A 23,023-nucleotide genomic window follows, 5' to 3' on the forward strand; every position below is an offset into this window, starting at 1 on the left:
CACTCTACCGCCCTCACTCTACCACCCTCACTCTACCACTCTACTGCCCTCACTCTACCACCCTCACTCTACCACTCTACCATCCCCACTCTACCGCCCACACTCTACCACACTACCACCCTCACTCTACCAGCCTACCGCCCTCACTCTACTGCCCTCACTCTACCACTCTACTGTCCTCAATCTACAACTCTACCACTCTACCGCCCTCACTCTACCGCTCTCACTCTACCACTCTACCACCCTCACTCTACCACTCTACCACCCCCACTCTACCGCCCTCACTCTACCGCCCTCACTCTACCACTCTACCGCCCTCACTCAACCACCCTCACGCCCTCAATCTACTGCCCTCACTCTACCACTCTACCGCCCTCACTCTACTGCCCTCACTCTACCACTCTACCGCCCTCACGCCCTGACTCTACTGCCCTCACTCTACCACTCTACCACCCTCACACCTCCATTCTACCGCCCTCACTCTACCACTCTACCACCCTCACGCCTTCACTCTACCGCCCTCACTCTACCACTCTACCGCCCTCACGCCCTTACTCTACTGCCCTCACTCTACCACTCTACCGCCCTCACGCCCTTACTCTACCGCACTCACTCTACCACTCTACCGCCCTCACGCCCTCACCCTACCGCCCTCACTCTACCACTCTACCGCCCTCACTCTATCACTCTTCCTCCCTCACTCTACCACTCTACTGCCCTCACTCTACCACTCTACCGCCCTCATGCCCTCACTCTACCGCCCTGACTTTACCACCCTCACGACCTAACTCTAACACTCTACCGCCCTCACTCTACCGCCCTCACTCTACCACTCTACCGCCCTCACGCCCTTACTCTACTGCCCTCACTCTACCACTCTACCGCCCTCACGCCCTCACCCTACCGCCCTCACTCTACCACTCTACCGCCCTCACTCTATCACTCTTCCTCCCTCACTCTACCACTCTACTGCCCTCACTCTACCACTCTACCGCCCTCATGCCCTCACTCAACCGCCCTCACTTTACCACCCTCACGACCTAACTCTAACACTCTACCGCCCTCACTCTACCGCCCTCACTCTACCACTCTACCGCCCTCACTCTACCACCCTCACTCTACCACTCTACCACCCTCAATCAAACTCCCTCACTCTTCCACTCTACCGCCCTCACTCTACCACCCTCACGCCCTCACTCTAATGCTCACACTCTACCACTCTACTGCCCTCACTCTACCACTCTACCACCCTCATGCCATGACTCTACCGCCCTCACTCAACCACTCTACCACGCTCACACCCTCAGTCTACCGCCCTCACTCTACCACTCTACCGCCCTCAAGCCCTCACTCTACCGCACTCACTCTACCAATCTACCGCCTCACGCCCTTACTCTACCGCACTCACTCTACCACTCTACCGCCTTCACGCCTCCACCCTACCACCCTCACTCTACCACTCTACCTCCCTCACTCTATCACTCTATCGCCCTCATTCTACCACTGTACTGCTCTCACTCTACCACTCTACTGCTCCCATGCCCTCACTCTACCACTCAACCGCCCTCACTCTAACACCCTCATGCCCTAACCCTACCACTCTACCGCCCTCACTCTACCGCCCTCACTCTACCACTCTACCGCCCTGACTCTACCACTCTACCACCCTCACTCTACCACTCTATCGCCCTCACTCTACCACCCTCACTCTACCAGCCTACCGCCCTCACTCTACTGCCCTCACTCTACCACTCTACTGCCCTCACTCTACCACTCTACCACTCTACCGCCCTCACTCTACCACTCTACCGCCCTCACTTTACCACTCTACCGCCCTCACTCTACCACTCTACCACCCTCACTCTACCGCCCTCACTCTACCACTCTACCGCCCTCAGTCAACCACCCTCACGCCCTCAATCTACTGCCCTCACTCTACCACTCTACCGCCCTCACTCTACTGCCCTCACTCTACCACTCTACTGCCCTCATGCCCTGACTCTACCGCCCTCACTCTACCACTCTACCACCCTCACACCTCCACTCTACTGCCCTCACTCTACCACTCTACCGCCCTCACGCCCTCACTCTACTGTCCTCCCTCTACCACTCTACCGCTCTCATGCCCTTACTCTACAGCACTCACTCTACCACTCTACCGCCCTCACGCCCTTACTCTACCGCACTCACTCTACCACTCTACCGCCTTCACGCCTCCACCCTACCACCCTCACTCTACCACTCTACCGCCCTCACTCTATCACTCTATCGCCCTCATTCTACCACTCTACTGCCCTCACTCTACCACTCTACTGCTCTCATGCCCTCACTCTACCGCCCTCACTCTACCACTCAACCGCCCTCACTCTAACACCCTCATGCCCTAACCCTACCACTCTACCGCCCTCACTCTACCGCCCTCACTCTACCACTCTACCGCCCTGACTCTACCACTCTACCACCCTCACTCTACCACTCTATCGCCCTCACTCTACCACGCTCACACCCTCACTCTACTGCCCTCACTCTACCACTCTACCGCCCTCACGCCCTTACTCTACCTCACTCACTCTACCACTCTATCGCCTTCACGCCTCCACCCTACCACCCTCACTCTACCACTCTACCGCCCTCTCTCTATCACTCTATCACCCTCATTCTACCACTCTACTGCCCTCACTCTACCACTCTACTGCTCTCATGCCCTCACTCTACAGCCCTCACTCTACCACTCAACCGCCCTCACTCTAACACCCTCATGCCCTAACCCTACCACTCTACCGCCCTCACTCTACCGCCCTCACTCTACCACTCTACCGCCCTGACTCTACCACTCTACCACCCTCACTCTACCACTCTATCGCCCTCACTCTACCACCCTCACTCTACCAGCCTACCGCCCTCACTCTACTGCCCTCACTCTACCACTCTACCACTCTACCGCCCTCACTCTACCACTCTACCACTCTACCGCCCTCACTCTACCACTCTACCGCCCTCACTCTACCACTCTACCACCCTCACTCTACCGCCCTCACTCTACCACTCTACCGCCCTCACTCAACCACCCTCACGCCCTCAATCTACTGCCCTCACTCTACCACTCTACCGCCTTCACTCTACTGCCCTCACTCTACCACTCTACCGCCCTCATGCCCTGACTCTACCGCCCTCACTCTACCACCCTCACACCTCCACTTTACTGCCCTCACTCTACCACTCTACCGCCCTCACTCTACCACTCTACCGCCCTCACTCTACTGTCCTCCCTCTACCACTCTACCGCTCTCACGCCCTTACTCTACAGCACTCACTCTACCACTCTACCGCCCTCACGCCCTCACCCTACCGCCCTCACTCTACCACTCTACGGCCCTCACTCCATCACTCTACAACCCTCACTCTACCACTCTACTGCCCTCACTCTACCACTCTACCGCCCTCATGCCCTCACTCTACCGCCCTCACTCTACCACTCAACCGACCTCACTCTACCACCCTCACGCCCTAACTCTACCACTCTACCGCCCTCACTCTACCGCCCTCACTCTACCACTCTACTGCCCTCACTCTACCACCCTCACTCTACCACTCTACCGCCCTCACTCTACCGCACTCACGCCCTCACTCTACCGCCCTTACTCTACTACCCTCACTCAACCGCCCTCACTTTTTCACTCTACCACCCTCACTCTACCACCCTCACGCCCTCACTCTACTGCCCACACTCTACCACTCTACCGCCCTCACTCTACCACTCTACCACCCTCACGCCCTGACTCTACCGCCCTCACTCAACCACTCTATCACCCTCACACCCTCAGTCTACCGCCCTCACTCTACCACTCTACCGCCCTCACTCTACCGCCCTCACTCTACCACACTACCGCCCTCACACCCTCACTCTACTGCCCTCACTCTACCACTCTACCGCCCTCACGCCCTTACTCTACCGCACTCACTCTACCACTCTACCGCCTTCACGCCTCCACCCTACCGCCCTCACTCTACCACTCTACCCCCCTCACTCTATCACTCTACCGCCCTCACTCTACCATTCTACCGCCCTCACTCTACCACTCTACTGCTCTCATGCCCTCACTCTACCGCCTTCACTCTACCCCTCTACTGCCTTCACTCTACCACTCAACCGCCCTCACTCTACCACCCTCATGCCCTAACCCTACCACTCTACCGCCCTCACTCTACCGCCCTCACTCTACCGCCCACACTCTACCACTCTACCGCCCTGACTCTACCACTCTACCACCCTCACTCTACCACTCTACCGCCCTCACTCTACCGCCCCCACTCTACTGCCCTCACTCATTCTACCGCCCTCACTCACTCTAACACCCTCACTCACTCTATCGCACTCACTCACTCTATCGCCCTCACTCTATCTATCGCCCTATATCTATCTATCTATCTATCTATCTATCTATCTATCTATCTATCTATCTATCTATCTATCTATCTATCTATCTATCTATCGCCCTCCCTCACTCTATCTATCGCCCTCCCTCACTCTATCTGTCGCCCTCGCTCACTCTATCTATCGCCCTCCCTTCCTCACTCTATCAATCTATCGCCCTCCCTCCCTCACTATATCTATCTATCACCCTCCCTCCCTCACTATATCTATCTATCACCCTCCCTCCCTCACTATATCTGTCTATCGCCCTCCCTCCCTCACTCTATCTATCTATTTATTGCCCTACCTCACTCTATCTATCTATCGTCCTACCTCCCTCCCTCCCTCACTCTATCTATCTATCGCCCTCCCTCTATCTATATATCGCCCTCCCTCTATCTATCCCCCTTCCTCTATCTATCTATCTATCTATCTATCTATCTATCTATCTATCTATCTATCTATCGCCCTCCCTCTATCTATCGCCCTCCCTCTATCTATCGCCCTCCCTCTAACTATCTATCGCCCTCCCTCTAGCTATCTATCGCCCTCACTCTATCGCCCTCCCTCCCTCTATCTATTGCCAGCCCTCTCTTCCACCCACCTCCTTCTCTATCTCCCAGTTCTCTTCTCTTCTCCTGTGCTGATCTGCTGCTCTCTTTCACCCAGCCTCCTTCTCTAACTCCCTGTTCTCTTCTCTTCTCCTGTGCTGATCTGCTGCTCTCTTCCACCCGCCTCCTTCTTTAACTCCCTGTTTTCTTCTCCTGTGCTAATCTGCTGTTCTCTTCCACCCGCCTCTTTCTCTAACTCCCTCTTCTCTTCTTCTGTGCTGATCTGCTGCTCTCTTCCATTCGCCTCCTTCTTTAACTCAATGTTCTCTTCTGCTGTGCTGTTATGCTGCTCTCCTCCACCCACCACCTTCTTTAACTTCCTGTTCACTTCTCTTCTCCAGAGCTAATCTGCTCTCTTCAACCCGCCTCCTTCTCTACCTCCCTGTTCTCTTCTCCCGTGCTGTTCTGCGGCTCTCACCCACCCCACCTCCTTCTTTAACTCCCTGTTCTCTTCTGCTGTGCTAATCTGCTGCTGTCTTCCACCCCACCTCCTTCTTTAACTCCCTGTTCTCTTATGCTGTGCTGATCTGCTGCCTCTTCCACCCACCTCCTTCTCTAACTCCCTGTTCTCTTCTTTTCTCCCTCTGCTGATCTGCTGCTCTCTTTCACCCGCCTCCTTCTTTAACTCCCTGTTCTCTTCTGCAGATCTGCTGCTCTCTTCCACCTCACCTCCTTCTCTAACTACCGGTTCTCTTCTCCTGTGCTAATCTGCTGCTCTCTTCCACCCCACCTCCTTCTTTAACTCCCTGTTTTCTTCTCCCTTGCTGATCTGCTGCTCTCTTCCACTCTGCCTCCTTCTCTAAATCCCTGTTCTCTTCTCTTCTCTTCTCCTGTGCTGATCTGCTGCTCTCTTCCACCCCTACTTCTTTAACTCCCTGTTTTCTTCTCCTGTGCTTATCTGCTGTTCTCTTCCACCCGCCTCTTTCTCTAACTCCCTGTTCTCTTCTCCTGTGCCGATCTGCTGTTCTCTTCCACCCGCCTCTTTCTCTAACTCTTTTTTCTCTTTTCCTGTGCTGATCTGCTGCTCTCTTCCACCCACCTCCTTCTCCAACTCCATGTTCTCTTCTCTTCTCCCGAGCTGATCTGCTGCTCTCTTCCACCCGCCTTCTTCTCTAGCTCCTTGTTCTCTTCTCTTCTCCTGTGCTGATCTGCTGCTCTCTTCCACCGCCTCCTTCTTTAACTCCCTCTTCTCTTTTGCTGTGCTGATCTGCTGCTCTCTTCCACCCGCCTCCTTCTTTAACTCCATGTTATCTTCTCCTGTGCCGATCTGCTGCACAGGATCCACCCCAACTCCTTCTTTAACTCCGTTCGCTTCTCTTCTCCTGTGCTAATCTGCTGTTCTCTTTCACCCCGCCTCCTTCTCTAATCCCTGTTCTCTTCTCCTGTGCTAATATGTTGTTCTCTTCAACACGCTTCCTTCCTTAACTCCCTGTTCTCTTCTCCTGAGTTGATCTGCTGCTCACTTCCACCCACCTCCTTCTTTAACTCCACAATCTCTTCACCTGTGCTGATCTGCTTCTCTCTTCCACCCGCCTCCTTCTTTAACTCTGCTTTTTCTCCTGTTCTGATCTGCTGTTCCCTTCCACCACCTCCTTCTCTAACTCCCTGTTCTCTTCTCCCATGCTGATCTGCTGTTCTCTTCCTCCCGCCTCATTCTCTAACTCCCTGTTCTCTTCTCCTGTGCTGATCTGCTGTTCTCTTTCATCCCACCTCCTTCTCTAACTACTTTTTCTCTTCTCCTGTGGTGATCTGCTGTTCTCTTTCACCCTGTTTCCTTCCTTCACTCCCTATTCTCTTCTCCTGTGCTGATCTGCTGCTCTCTTCCACCCGCCTCCTTCTTTCAATCCCTGTTCTCTTCTCCTGTGCTGATTTGCTGCTCTCTTCCACCCCACCCCCTTCTTTAACTCCCTTTTCTCTTCTCTTCTTCTGTGCTGATCTGCTTCTGTCTTCCACCCGCCTCCTTCTTTAATTCCCTGTTATGTTCTCCCGTGATGATCTGCTGCTCTCTTCCACCCGCCCCCTTCTCTAACTCCCTGTTCTCTTCTCCTGCGCTGATCTGCGGCTCTCTTCCACCCGCCTCCTTCTTTAACTCTGTTCTTTTCTCCTGTGCTGATCCTTCTTTAACTCCCTGTTCTGTTCTCCTGTGCTGATATGCTGCTGTCTTCCACCAGTCCCCTTCTCTAACTCCCTGTTCTCTTCTCCTGTGCTGATCTGCTCTTCTCTTCCACCCACCTCATTCTCTAACTCCTTATTGCCTTCTCCTGTTATGATCGTTTTGCTCTCTTCCACCCCACCTCCTTCTTTAACTCCCTTTTCTCTTCTCTTCTCCTGTGCTGATCTGCTTCTGTCTTCCACCCGCCTCCTTCTTTAATTCCCTGTTCTGTTCTCCCATGCTGATCTGCTACTCTCTTCCACCTGCCCCCTTCTCTTACTCCCTGTTCGCTTCTCCTGTGCTGATCTGCTGCTCTCTTCCACCCGCCTCCTTCTTTAACTCTGTTCTTTTCTCCTGTGCTGATCTGCTGTTCTCTTCCACCTGCCTCCTTCTTTCACTCCCTGTTCTCTTCTCCTGTGCTGATCTGCTGCTCTCTTCCACCCCACCTCCTTCTTTAACTCCCTATTCTCTTCTCTTCTCCTGTGCTGATCTGCTACTCTCGTCCACCGCCTCCTTCTTTAACTCCCTGTTCTGTTCTCCTGTGCTGATCTGCTGCTGTCTTCCACCAGTCTCCTTCTCTAACTCCCTGTTCTCTTCTCCTGTGCTGATCTGCTCTTCTCTTTCACCTGCCTCCTTCTCTAACTCCCTGTTTTCTTCTCCTGTACTGATCTGCTGTTCTTTTCCATTGCCTCCTTCTGTAACTCATGGTTCTCTTCTCCTGTGCCGATCTGCTGTTCTCTTCCACCCGCCTCCTTCTTTAACTCCCTGTTCTCTTCTCCTGTGCTGATCTGCTGCTCTCTTCCACTCGCCTCCTTCTTTAACTTCCTGTTCTCTTCTCCTGTGCTAATCTGCTGTTCTCTTCCACCCGCCTCTTTCTCTAACTCCCTGTTCTCTTCTCCTGTGCGGATCTGCTGTTCTCTTCCACCCGCCTCCTTCTTTAACTCCCTGTTCCCTTCTCCTGTCTATCTGCTGCTCTCTTCCATCCCGCCTCCTTCTTTAACTCCCTGTTCTTTTCTCCCGTGCTGATCTGCTATTCTCTTCCACCCGCTTCCTTCTTGAACTCCCTGTTCTCTTCTCCTGTGCAGATCAGCTGCTCTCTTCCACCCCACCTCCGTCTTTAACTCCCTGTTCTCTTCTCTCTTCCTGTGCTGATCTGATGCTCTTCCACCCCACCTCCGTCTTTAACTCCCTGTTCTCTACTCTTCTCCCGTGCTGATCTGCTGTTCCCTTCCACCGCCTCCTTCTCTAACTCCCTGTTTTCTTCTCTCGTGCTGATCTGCTGCTCTCTTCCACCCACCTCTTTCTCTAACTCCCTGTTCTCTTCTCTTCTCTTCTGCACATACAACCACACACACACAACTACACAAACACACACAACCACACCACACACACAATCTCACACACAACCACGCACACACAACCACACACACACAATCACACCCAACCACACACACAAAACAACACATACAACCACACACACACAACCACACACAACCACACACACAACACACACACCACACACACAACTACAGACACACAGCCACACACACCCACACACAACCACACACACAACAACACACACAACCACACACACACAACCACACCCAACCACACAAACAACCACAACCACACACACACACATACAACCACACACACCCAACCATACACACACACACACACCCAAGTACACACACAACTACATCCAACCACACACCCATACAACCACACACAAAACCACACACAATCACACACACACAACCACACACATCTATCTATCGCCCTCACTCTATCTATCTATCGCCCTCACTCTATCTATCTATCTATCTATCTGTCGCCCTCACTCTTTCTATCTATTGCCCTCACTCTCTATCAATCTATCTATCCATCTGCCTCACTCTATCTATCTAGCTAGCGCCCTCACTCTATCTATCGCCCTCACTCTATCTGCCTATTGTCCTCACTCTATCTATCGATCGCCCTCACTCTACCTATCTATCGCCCTCGCTCTAACTATCTATCGCCCTCTTTCTATCGATCGCCCTCACTCTATCTATCGCCCTCACTCTATCTATCGCCCTCACTCTATCTATCGCCCTCACTCTATCTATCGCCCTCACTCTATCTATCGCCCTATATCTATCTATCTATCTATCTATCTATCTATCTATCTGTCTATCTATCTATCTATCTATCTATCTATCTATCTATCTATCTATCTATCTATCTATCTATCTATCTATCTATCTATCTAGCTATCTATCTAGCTATCTATCTGTCGCCCTCTATCTATCTATCGCCCTCTAGCTATCTATCTATCGCCCTCACTCTATTTATCTATCTATTTATCTATCTATCTATCTATCTATCTATCTATCTATCTATCTATCTATCTATCTATCTATCTATCTATCTATCGCCCTCACTCTATCTATCTGACGCCCTCACTCTATCTGTCTATCGCACTCACTATATCTATCGCATTCATTCTATCGATCACCCTCACTCTGTCTATCTATCTATCACCGTCACTCTATTTATCTATCTATCGCCCTCACTCTATTTATCTATCTATCTATCGCCTTACTCTATTTATCTATCTATCGCCCTCACTCTATCTATCTTTCGCCCTCCCTCTAGCTATCTATCGCCCTAACTCTATCTATCTATCTATCTATCTATCTATCTATCTATCTATCTATCTATCTATCTATCTATCTATCGCACCACCACAGCATCACTCAGGGGCCCCACAGCATCACTCAGGGGCACCACAGCATCACTGAACGCCACAGCATCACTCGTCGCCACCACAATATCACTCCGCGCCACCACAGCATCAATCTGTGCAACCATTCAACAAGAACTGGTTCAAATATGTTCTCTCAATATTTCAAGCTTTATTACAAATGTCAAAAAAAGATGTTAATATTTCACTTCTGTTCTTGGATTTTCATCACAATAAAATACATTTAACATAATCTTCAGAAAAGTTATTTGCAAAAGTTTAAGCTATTGTCATTATAAATTACAAGAACTTTTATTTAACCCCTTGGCTGCGGCGGTAATTCTGCCGCAGCGCTAGGGGGGAGGGGGGACGCGCGGCGCTCCCATGCTCGTGATGGAACCGCTCCGTCACGAGCCTCGGGCGCGCTGTGCTTGCGACGGGGCAGTTCCGTCACGGCCCCGCCCGCTCAATAGAATGCGCAGCGCAGGCGCAAAATCGCTGCCGTGCAGGCGTGCCGGGCGGGCTGTGACGGAACCGCTCCATCACCAGCACAGCGCGTCCGAGGCTGGTGTCGGAGTGGTTCCGTCACCAGCATGGAACGGGTTAAGTATTAATTGTTTAAAAAAATGAAAAGCCATTGTTATTTGTAAAATCAATACAATACACATGTCTGGTGGCTTACAGGGTACTTAAAACCGACCTTGCTGAAAACATCGTGTTTGCTGTGGCAAAATACTTGGGCACTGTCTGGAATAGGAGGCGTTATTGTTTGAATCTAGCCCTTCGAAACTAGGAAGTATTTTACTAAGAATGTGGCCAACTTGAGCATTTGATTGAAATGGTTTTATATTTTTAACTGTGGGAATTTTAATATTGTAATATCATTTTTAATATTGTATCAATGTACTGTTTTTTGTATCTTTTATGATGAACAATCATCGAAATAAAGATTATGAAAATGAAAAAAAAAAATGAATACATCTAAGTCACGTAAATACAAAACATGTTGCATTACAAATGCTATAGGTGTCACATTTGCAAAAGTTTAAAGTATTGGCATTGTAAATGACAAAGCTATTAATTTCGCTATTTTCAAAACCAACACATAAATGGAAGACCAATAGCTCAAACTTTCCTAATGCTTGACCTATTGCATTGCAAATGCTAGTTATGCTTACCTCTGTCACTGGATGTGATGTGAGAGTGCGGTGGTGTGACTAATTGAAGCTGCATTATGCCTATCTGCTCACCTCTGTCAATGGATGTGATGCAAGAGTGCGGCTAATAGATTATAACATTATAGCCTCTAATGTTTTTATGTTTACCTCTGTCACTGGATGTGGTGTGAGAGTGTGGTGGTGTGACTAATCAAAGCCGCACTATGCCTATCTGCTCACCTCTGTCAATGAATGTGATGCAGGAGTACGGCATTATGATTGATCAAAGGTTGAGCAAGCCATAGTGCTCTTATATATAATCCCCTTTTTTTGTTACACTGTGCTTCGGGGGTTTATTTTGTATATTTTTTTACACTAGTAGAGTATGATTAATTGAAGCTTGAGCATGTCATATTACTTTTACATATAATCCCTTTTTGGTACACTGTTCTTTTGGGGGTTTATCTTGTATATTTTTGACACTGGTACAGATTTGGGAATGCGGGGAAAATACCAAATTAAGTTCCACTGCTAAGTATGCTACATTTCTGTTTTTAGTTAGAATGAGTTACGAGATTGAACGTAATTATTCAAACGCAATTATTTGAAATTTGGGATCCGTTTTTTTCCCCTTTGTCACACCAATGCGCTAATAATAAAGAAAAGTGTTACTTTTATCAACAGTGTTCTCGGCAATGCTTATTAGAGCGTTTTTAGGTCTCGCCTGTCGATGCGCATGCGCATCGAGCAAGGCGAGAGTATTGGCACTTATCCGCTCTTTATCCACACTGCAAGGAATCGTGGCGATTCCTTGCAGTGCACGAGAAATTTAAGCTCAATGCGCATGCGCATTGAGCTTAAATGCGCGTGCACATGCCCCCAGCCGCCTACTCTCTCTCACAGCCTCCCCCAGCTCCGCCCCCTCACTACTTGATTGCACGGCCGCTAGGCCGTGCCTCCCCTACTCTCCTCCCCCCTCCTCCTCTCCTCCCCTGCCTGCCTGCCGCTAGGCCGTGCCTCCCCTACTCTCCTACCCCCTCCTCCTCCTACTCTCCTCCCCTGCCTGCCTGCCGTGTCGCACCTCTCCCCTCTCCGCCCCCTCCCCTGCCCGCCGTGTTAAAGCACGTGTTCAATGGTACATTTGTCATAAAGCATTTTAAGGCCTGCATTGTTCGGCGGTTCGCTAGATAGAATGAGCTGTCAGCTTGCGGATTTTGGCTAGGCTTGGCCGTCGCCATAGAGACTTTGTGCTTGGCATCATTGTGGGCGTAACCGGGCGTTTCCAAACGACATGGTGTGGGATTTTTTTTTTCCTAAATGTACTATAGACTTCATACAACCGGACCTCCAACCCAAGTTCCTTTACTGTCCCATGGTATAATCAAGGTCATTGTTAAATCTATACTGGCTGTGTTCTTCAATTTCGCTTCGCCTTATACTGCGCACTGGAGAGGTACCGCAGCTGCTCTTTGAAGTATCTGCCTATAATGTCCCCATTTGCGGGAGAATTACTAAACTACTCGGGTAATACCCCGCTGTCAACTTACTGTTTTTGATCAGCTTTTGACTATAAATTCCTTGTAAAAAAATTAGAAACTGTAATGTATTTTGCGGATGCCAGTGTCTTCAGGAGGACTTGTTGAAATCACTTAATATGCTGACTTTAGATATGGTTTCGCCTGTCATTCTTTACGTGTACATTCAACGTGTACCATTACTGTATGGCCGCCAAGTTGGCGAGCTTTCTATTGGCGCTCCCCTGTCTATAGTCCTTTTTTTGTTGCTCTTAGAGGTTGTGCCTTAGATGGAGCTCCTAACGTCATCCTAGAGGCGTCAGAGAAGCCCCGCCTGTCTAACCGGCGTTTCACTGGAAGCTTCCTTTTCCTTTCACTGAAGGCTGCTGGCTGGAGAAGGGGGCGCCCAGTATCTGCATCCATCCGCCGCACGCACAGCAGCCAGGACCATGCCCGAATACGCCACCCCACGGGTGCTGACCGCCGGCACCGGCGCCAGGATCAAGGGCGCTTACCAGGACCCTCACCCACACTCACCCTCACCCACACTCACCCTCACCCTCACTCACCCTCAACCCCTCACTCACCCTCACTCACCCTCACCCTCACTCACCCTCACCCTCACTCACCCTCAACCCCTCACCTACCCTCACCCTCACTCACCCTCAACCCCTCACCCTCACTCACCCTCAACACCTCACCCTCACTCACCCTCAACACCTCACCCTCACTCACCCTCAACCCCTCACCCTCACTCACCCTCAACCCCTCACCCTCAACCCCTCACTCACCCTCACTCTCACTCATCCTCACTCACCCTCAACCCCTCACCCTCACTCACCCTCACTCACCCTCAACCCCTCACCCTCACTCACCCTCACCTTCACCTTCACTCACCCTCAACCCCTCACCCTCACTCACCCTCAACGCCTCACCCTCAATCACCCTCAACCCCTCACCCTCACCCACCTTCACTCACCCTCACTCACCCTCACTCACCCTCACTCACACTCACCCTCACTGACCCTCACCCACCCTCAACCCCTCATCCTCACTCACTCTCAACCCCTCACCCTCACTCACCCTCAACCCCTCACCCTCACTCACCCCCACTCACCCTCAACCCCTCACCCTCAACCCCTCACCCTCACCCTCAACCCCTCACCCACCCTCAACCCCTCACCCTCAATCCCTCACCCACACTCACCCACACTCACCCTCACTCACACTCACCCACCCTCACTCACCCTCACCCTCACTCACCTTCACCCTCACTCACCCTCAACCCCTCACCCTCAACCCCTCACTCACCCTCACTCTCACTCATCCTCACTCACCCTCAACCCCTCACCCTCACTCACCCTCACTCACCCTCAACCCCTCACCCTCACTCACCCTCACCTTCACCTTCACCTTCACTCACCCTCAACCCCTCACCCTCACTCACCCTCAACGCCTCACCCTCAATCACCCTCAGCCCCTCACCCTCACCCACCTTCACTCACCCTCACCCTCACTCACCCTCACTCACACTCACCCTCACTCACCCTCACCCACCCTCAACCCCTCATCCTCACTCACTCTCAACCCCTCACCCTCACTCACCCTCAACCCCTCACCCTCACTCACCCCCACTCACCCTCAACCCCTCACCCTCAACCCCTCACCTTCACCCTCACTCACCCTCAACCCCTCACCCACCCTCAACCCCTCACCCTCAATCCCTCACCCTCACTCACCCACACTCACCCACACTCACCCTCACTCACACTCACCCACCCTCACTCACCCTCACCCTCACTCACCTTCACCCTCACTCACCCTCAACCCCTCACCCTCACTCATCCCCACTCACCCTCAACCCCTCACCCTCAACCCCTCACCCTCCCTCACCCTCACTCACCCTCAACCCCTCACCCTCACTCACCCTCACTCACCCTCAACCCCTCACCCTCAATCCCTCACCCACACTCACCCACACTCACCCACACTCACCCCCACTCACCCTCACTCACACTCACCCACCCTCACTAACCCTCACCCTCACTCACCCTCACTCACCCTCACTCACCCTCACCCTCACTCACCCTCACTCACCCTCACCCTCACTCACCCTCAACCCCTCACCCTCACTCACCCTCAACCCCTCACCCACCCTCAACCCCTCACCCTCACTCACCCTCAACCCCTCACTCACCCTCACTCACCCTCACCCTCAACCCCTCAGCCTCACTCTCACTCACCCTCAACCCCTCACCCTCACTCACCCTCACTCACCCTCAACCTCATGCTAAAGATTTACAAAAAAACCCATAAACAATTCTAAAAGCACTAACTCTAATGCTGCGAGACCTATTGCATTTCTAATGCTTGTTAACTTCTACTTGTGTGTGAAGAATCTAGCCGCACAGGTAGAGCATACTTATTGGTTAATTTCCCCGTGCAATGATAATCACAAATTTCTCTGACTATTTCATTACTGCTCGGCCATATTCACACCAAGTTTTCTCTCTCCCCTCCTCCCATCCTTATTTATTCTAGGAACTACCACCTTTCCTCTTTTCAAGAACTCGTTTGTAGCAGTAATTCTTTGTTGCGCTGTTTGGAAAAGTGGTTTTTGGGTGTGTTTTGTGAGCTTACGTATTCACTTGTTATATGTCGTGTTTGAACATAACATGTTGACCTTATTGTTTTCCTTTTTCTTTATGTTACTTTTGTTATTAATTTTCTGTTGAAGACCTTGAACGTTTAGATTTAGTGGCACTTTCCGGTACGAAGGAAATTTTGCCGCATAGGTAGGTTCTTTGACATCGCTTCATGTTTTTTATATGTAATTGACACATTTGGACTGAGTCTTTTTTTCTAGGAAGACAGAAGTTCTCATTCGTCAAGGTTGACATTTTTGTACTCAGTGTATACATGGATAAGACAACATACCCCTGTTGCAGTAAATTGTGCACACTTGGGATATTTGGCTTGTGCTAGCCTTTGATATATTCTAATTGTTTCAGCCATTTCTACACTGAAGGTTGAGAGTTGTTACTATATCCCCCTTACAACTTCCGGGTTGTTAATAAGATATTATACCAGGATTAATCATGAGATCAAGGAGTTTATCTTCTTGGTAGGCAAGTAACAACTATTTACCTAGATTCGATGGATGGAATGGCTTAGACCTAACAACCTGATGTTGTATTATTCTTAAAGTCTGTGTAACTAGGAGGTTCCGTTTGGTATAGAATTATTCTTACCGAACTGTCTCTTAATACAACAAATATTTTTTTTACGGAACTTGCTCAGTCTTATTTGTGATCAAAATTGGTACAATAAGCTTTTGTGGGAAAAATATTTTTTTCGATTTCTTTCTTCTATTTCCTTTAAATACACTGCACTAAACCAATGCGCTTCAAATGAATGATTGAGAATCGGTTTTGAATGTACACAGAAATTGTTGAGCATGTATTTCTAGGTTAATGACAGTATTTGTTTATAAATCAAGAACTGCACAAGAAATTATTGGGTGCCTACCCTGAAGGTTATTTACTTTTTGCTTTCCCTTGTCGATAGTATTGTTAAAGTAATGCTTTTTAACTTGTGAATATGCATTGTCATTTGAGGTATTAATGTAAATTATGTTTGCATATATTTACAGCCCCGAAGAAGCCCAGATACTGGCGAAATGCGTTGGTTGTAGTCATTATTTTACAAAGCCTATGAAATAAAGGAATAAATACAAGACAGTCTTTTCGTCTCATCCATTCATGCTTGGCAATAGCATGTCATAAGCTGTTGTAGTTGCCTCTAAGATTTTTGTATTTAAGATATGTGGCATGGCTAAATGTATTTATTGGGTCATTTCCTAACTGGCCGACTCCATTTGTGTTGAAAAGGTTTAGGGCTAACATTTTTCATATCTTTGTTAAAGAATTATAAAATACACTTTGGCCTTTGTTGAGGGTATGTAATTAATCCTACCAACAATTATTGGAACCAGGAAACAGCCTATAAAATATTCCTATCTAGTGTCATGGAAGATTCTGGGTCTAATTTAGATGTTAGCCGGTGGCACGTTTCTCCATCAGGGTCATGGAGTAAATAACTCTGTTATTCTGATGTATGTGCTGCTCACCAAATTGAGAAAGGACTGCCAAGCAAACGACCACAGAGGTTCTTGTCCAATGCTGTTTACAGTTTGGTGCATGGCCCCCTCAGAATTATGGAGCCTTGCACCAAGCTTCTTCCTGTTTTATTTTCAAAAAGAAAATCCTGAAGTGGTATCATCTTTTTTAAAAGAAAAAAGAAAATGCTTCTCTCACCATAGGAGTTCTCTTACTTGGCGAGGGAAGCCTTTAGCAGTGTTCACTACATGGAAAACTGACCTCTAATTCCACCTATCTAAATGAAGTTGGCCGACTAGAGGTCGGCCTCAGTTGGCCCTTACTCCACAGGGCTGTCAGAAGGGTTTAATCACGGTGGAGATATAGGGCCTTATTGAGAGTTTTGCAGTCTGTTGGACCACCGTATCAGTGGTGGCGGTCCGATCACGGTGAGCTCGGCAGTCCGACCACTGAAATACGAGTTGGGTACACCAGGTTTGCAAAGACCGCCACTGAATTGCCGCTGATCACCGGGTTCGCAGTCGGGGAAAGGTAGCTGCCATAGGGCGGTATGGGAAGCTGCACTGCCGTCCATATTTCGAGTTGTCTGTTCCATGATCGGACTTCGGCAGTCCGACGGCCTGCTTCAAGGTGGTGGTGACCAAGGATTTGGGGTGGGTACTCAGCCCTTTCTTCTTCCAGGCAGATACCAACATGGATCCCTGTCTCCAGGTCCTCCTACATAGTAGGATCTTCACCCTGACGTTTACGACCCTGTGTGCGGTGAGATACAGGTGAGTATTTTTCCTACCATATACCCATTGCCAGGACTGCCCATATATGGGCTGAACCCCGATAATAGATATATGGTATTTTTCCACATATGTAATGCATATGTGTGCATCCGACACATCTGCAGTCGAGATGCACAAATAGGCTTTGATATATTTGTGAAAAATGCTCACCACTGCTACAAGATCCCACCTCCACACCACCACACTCCGCGGTCAACTTGTAATACAGTGGTCTTTGAACCACCAGCACCATGGGCTGCTGGTGGGACAGACATGGTCTTACGGCGTCAGACCACCAAACTCATAATAAGGTCCAAAGGCTCCACCGTGAATAAACCTGTGGTCCACCTACATCTAAATCAGGTGAATGGACCTTTATCTTGGTGGTATGTATACCTTGTCGCCTTTGCGATGGGTTATACTTACGACCCAGCTATAAATCAGGATGTCTGTCTTAAATTGGGGTTAGAAGCACACAGGGCAACAGGTGAACTTTCCGTGAGTATACTGGATATCAATGAAATAAGCATTCTGTGCAGTATCTTCAAAACCCGGTCACAAGTTATAAATCAACACCCATCCTTCAATTCCATATGGGTATGGGAGCCAGAGGTTGATGACATACATGTATGCAAAACAGCAACAAAGAAACATTTCTAGTAAATAACACAACACACTTAGGCATAAAAAAACAAATATGGAAAACATAACAGAACTGAAGGCAAGCTTAGATGAGGTTGGAATGAGAATAGGAAGCCTAATTCACCAGGTTGCCACTCATGGCTTCCATTGTCTCATTCAATAATATTGCCCATGAAGTATTTGGCTCAGAAATATTTTTGAGTAGTGCCCGTAGTATTAAGCTTAGGAGCCCTGCATGGGTGGTGCTAAAAGGTAATATTCAGGATATGCGCATGTCCACACCTGTACTGATTGACCCAATGTTTGATAAACCTACTTGGAGTGGTATGTTCTGCAAGAGGGATCTTGCAGTTTAGATACCAGACAACCGAGTGCCTCTATCTTACAATAGATAACCCTCCAGGATTGCCGCCATCTTAGACACTTAAACTAGCAGGATCAAAAAACAAATTTGTCCTGATTATCTAACATTGAATTTGTCAGTGCTTCCTAGCACAGGTGCACTTGTATTAGGACTAGTGGCCACTGATGTATTTTTGTCCAATGCCTTCTTTATTGAGAGACTTGGGACCATATTTATGTTTTTTTTTACACAACACAGCAAGACATCTTGCTGCGCTGAGATGTGTGAAAGGGAGAGTGCAGGAATGCACTATATCTATCACGATATAGCACATTCCTGCTCTATCCTTGCATTGGCACACTTTTCGCAACTGAGCGCCAATGCAAGCACCCTTGCACAATTTTGCCTCTGGTGCAGGGAGGATTGTTTTTATTGCAGGAAGGGCTGTTTCCTCTTTCTATGTGTGTTTCAGAATGCAGCACATGTAGAAAGAGGAAAAATAGGAGAAATAAGGATATTTCTTCTGATTACACCTTCAGTGGGAAGGCATAGCATTTTGACGCATTCCCAGGTGTACCACTCAGGGTAAACTTGGAAATGCGCCAGAATCCATGGGAGAATGCATGGAAACGCCCACGCTCCACCTATGGCACGACTCCCATGCAGCAGAGGGCATTCCATGGGTGAAGCGTGCGTGTCCCATACTCCCACAGAGGAGCAGAGTAACGCAAGGCAGTGACATGCACTGCCTAGTGCTACTCCAGATTTTCCAAGTCCCACAGGGCCATGCAAGGTGGCCTTGCGTGGCTTGGTAAATCTCACCTAGGCTTTGCGTTGCCCTCGCATTATCTTGCGTAGCGCAAGTGTGATGTAAAACATTAATAAATATGAGCCTTGATATCTGTGGAAACTTAAAGATGGAGCATGCCCCCTCTTGATGGTCTTTCTAACTAAAAAAGCAAGATACTGACTTAGCACTAGAAACAAACAACTTCCACAATACTCAGGCAAATCGTGGCAGCGTATTTCCACACCATCAGTAATCCAACACGCACAGTATTAGGTCTTGGGAAATAAAATTACAAACTGATTTTTTGAACTTAAAAAATTTACTTTTATTCTCTGGACCAATAAAATTATGGTAAGTATTTACAAATAATGATCTCACATTAAAGGTCACATAAAATCAATTGTTCACAATTAACAGTCACTCTTTTGAGAAAGATACACGGATATTGAAACTACGCCAATTTTATTGCATGTTTCCTTAACTAATCTAAAGGAGAAAGAAATAGCTTGTGGTCAAACATTTAAAGGAAAATAAGTCACAAATATAGTACTGACAAGGAAAAAGCAACTGAGTGAAATAGAAGAGACATCATCTCCCACCTTAAATAAAAAAATAACAAAAATAACAACAAAAAGGGAAAATGGAATAAAATATGATTCGCATCTTTGGCAAATTGGCACTGCTGTAAATTACATTCAAATAGAATCACACACAAAAGCAACACACAGCACTAATGAAACAAAACATCAACAATTCAAGTTAGTTTACACATTAGAAAAAAAGAATACAAAACATACACATTATAAGCATTTTTTTTAATATCTGTGTGAAGATGGGTTGATCTTTTTTCAAAAGGCAAGTCAAATTCTTCAAAAAAATGTATGACTTTTCTAATAATTATTTTCATATTTTTATTTGGATTTTTTTTGTTGCTTTTTTAACAAGTAAGCCTTTATGAAGGAATCACAGACTTTGGTGATATATAGCTTGTATAATGCTGGAAGTACCCTCATAACAGAGCAGATTTTTATTTTTAGGCAAGAAAAAATATTGTTTTATCTTTTAAAAGGAATTCTTTTCTTAAATATTAATGCATCTTAGTAATTTCTTCGGCATATTCAAAGGCCACGAGTAAGTATAAACAAGGGTCCATCCATGAAGCAGGACTAGAGAAGATGCTGCTTTCTTCTTTATTAGGCTGACTGACAGAGAATAAAGGCAGGTGCTGCATGTGCCACCAGAAAGTCACTTGTAGAAAGCCAAGAGTCCAGTGTACATTTTGCAACCATGTCCATGATTAAAAGGACCCGGAGAGGGGTGTGGTATTCATTGCATCGATAAAAACTGATAGCCCGGAGGTCAGGATTTAACGGTTGTGATAAACCACTCCTATTATCCATTTTGCCCTTCAAAATGGGGCAGGTGACCTGCCAACATTTACCTGGGGAAAACTGCAGTGCATGTGGTGTCTACCATGAAATCTGGTTTCCGTTATCAGCTGTAACGGGGGAGCCCGATACTCATGATCAGGTCTATGTGAGACGTAAGGACATCTGATGTGCTCACTTACAATCCATTTGCAGAACTGATAATATCGGAATTTAATGTTTCAAGCTTCCAATGCACCCACATTATTTCCCAAAAATCAGGGGTGGTGTTTGGAATGAAAACTGGAATGTACAAGCATGCATACCTAGAAGAGCCCCACTTTCCCAAGACGATGGGTGTCCTCCGGTTGGTATAATTCATGTGGAATTCTTTGTGGTTTCCCAGAATAATTTTTGACCGGCCCTGATTACACCTAACCCCCACACCCCAGTGAGAGAGAAAAACTGTGTCTTTCTGATGGATTGTTTCTTTAGGCTTGTCACAATAAAACTTTTTCACCAGCCTCATCACACATCATAACATCATAAGCAACATAATTCATCCGTCACACTTATTCTGACGGATGAATTATGTTGCCTATGATGTTATGATATGTGATGAGGCTGGTGAAAAAGTTTTATTGTGACAAGCAGAAAGAAACAATCCATCTGAAGCACACAGTTTTTCTCTCTCAGTGGGGTGTGGGGGTAAGCTGTAATTCTTCATGTTGGCATAACTAGATCTCGCTGTGGCGTACGACCTGCAGATATGTCATTCCAGCTACATCGATTACTTGTCAGCATTATGTGACAGAAATGTGTGCTGTCAAGTGATGAGTATCTAAATTTGCATTCATAAAGTATTGTAAGCATCTTTTACAATGGTGACGTGGCAAATGGCAATCTCTGCCACGTTTTATCTTAATGGAGGGAGTAACTTATGCACAGCTTAGGAAAAGTTCAGAATTTCCCCAAATATTAAAGATGATTCTCTATCGCTAAGCGTTGATTTTCAAGAGTGGCTTATAAACAGTCAAGATGTTCAAGCGCGTTGATGTAATAAGAGGACAATTCCAGTACTTCAGGTGTGGAATGCATACCATGTACACAACGCGTTCAGGACAACCTCCAATAGTGGGGGACATGCAACTGGTGTGTAGGGTATCAATAGTAGAAAATTGATTCTAGAAACCATCAGAGATCCTGCCACCATGCCCCTCCATGTGAGATGCATAGTGCGTGTTCTTGGTTGTGTACCACTGCTGATGTTGTAGGTAAATCACCCTCAATCTGATTCATTTTTTGTCTTGTTCTTCAACGCTGTGACACACTTAAGTATTTGAATAAAGATGTGTAGTGATTTCCTCGTTCTTCTGCTAAAAAGGCCAAATGATATGCTTGCTAAATTGATTCCTTTAGAACATTGCACATTTCAAAGACACAGCTAGTCTGGGCCAAGATTTTATTTTGATGATCAATCTTTCTTCAGCCTAACCTAACAAAAACGTGTACAGCAAACCATGGTACAGGCTGACCCAATATCCATGTGCCTACAGAGCACATTTACTTTTTAACACAGGAAAAGAAAGTGTGTCTATAAATCATACCTTCTTGACATTGCACAATCTTACTCATTTCAAAGCAGCAAGACATGCACTAGTACAGTCAGCTCCCCACTCCCCCAAGCATATCAAGTGTTTGACTAAGCTGTGTGATGGAAACTGGGAACCTTTGATTATTATATCGAACCGCTTTGTACTAATATGGCCAACTAATGCACATGCATGACTTAGGATATCAGGCATTCGTGGTGCAATTTTGGACTCATATGTATGGCTAATGTTCTCCTTAGATGTCACTTGGGAGTTGACGTGTCAATGGGCCAAAACAGCTGGGCAGAGGAGGAGTTCATTCAAGAACATCTATGGTATTCTCCCGCCTACCTTCCTGCTCCTTTAGCAAGAAGAGCTGTACTCACTATTACTGTGTACGTATCTAAAGGTTTTCCCTAACCACCATTAGAGAATGAAGACTGCAATACTATTTTCATCACTTTGTTGCTGAACATATGACGGGATGATGCATCCAAAAACTCCCTTACACCGCGCTTGCATCTCCTAGGATTCACTGACTGACCACAACATTCTATTAACCTGAAATATAGGGATTCTTTGTGACCTCGATATTGAAGACATGTTGACATTTTTGCACCTTTTGGTTAGAATCCATTCATATTTAATTGCATAGGGTTATATCAAAACACCACCAATCTGTCAAAATTTGCAAGCTAAAACATGGCTAACAACACCTCCAAGTTAGCTTCCAACCAACATATCTCATTGAAAATACCGTACTGAAGAACAGTGTGTGGAGAATTACCAACTTTACCTGAAATAGTTTAGAACTTAAGTTTGGAA

Source organism: Lissotriton vulgaris, chromosome 3_1 (genome assembly GCF_964263255.1).
Source record: "Lissotriton vulgaris chromosome 3_1, aLisVul1.2, whole genome shotgun sequence".
In the NCBI taxonomy this organism is placed as follows: domain Eukaryota; kingdom Metazoa; phylum Chordata; class Amphibia; order Caudata; family Salamandridae; genus Lissotriton; species Lissotriton vulgaris.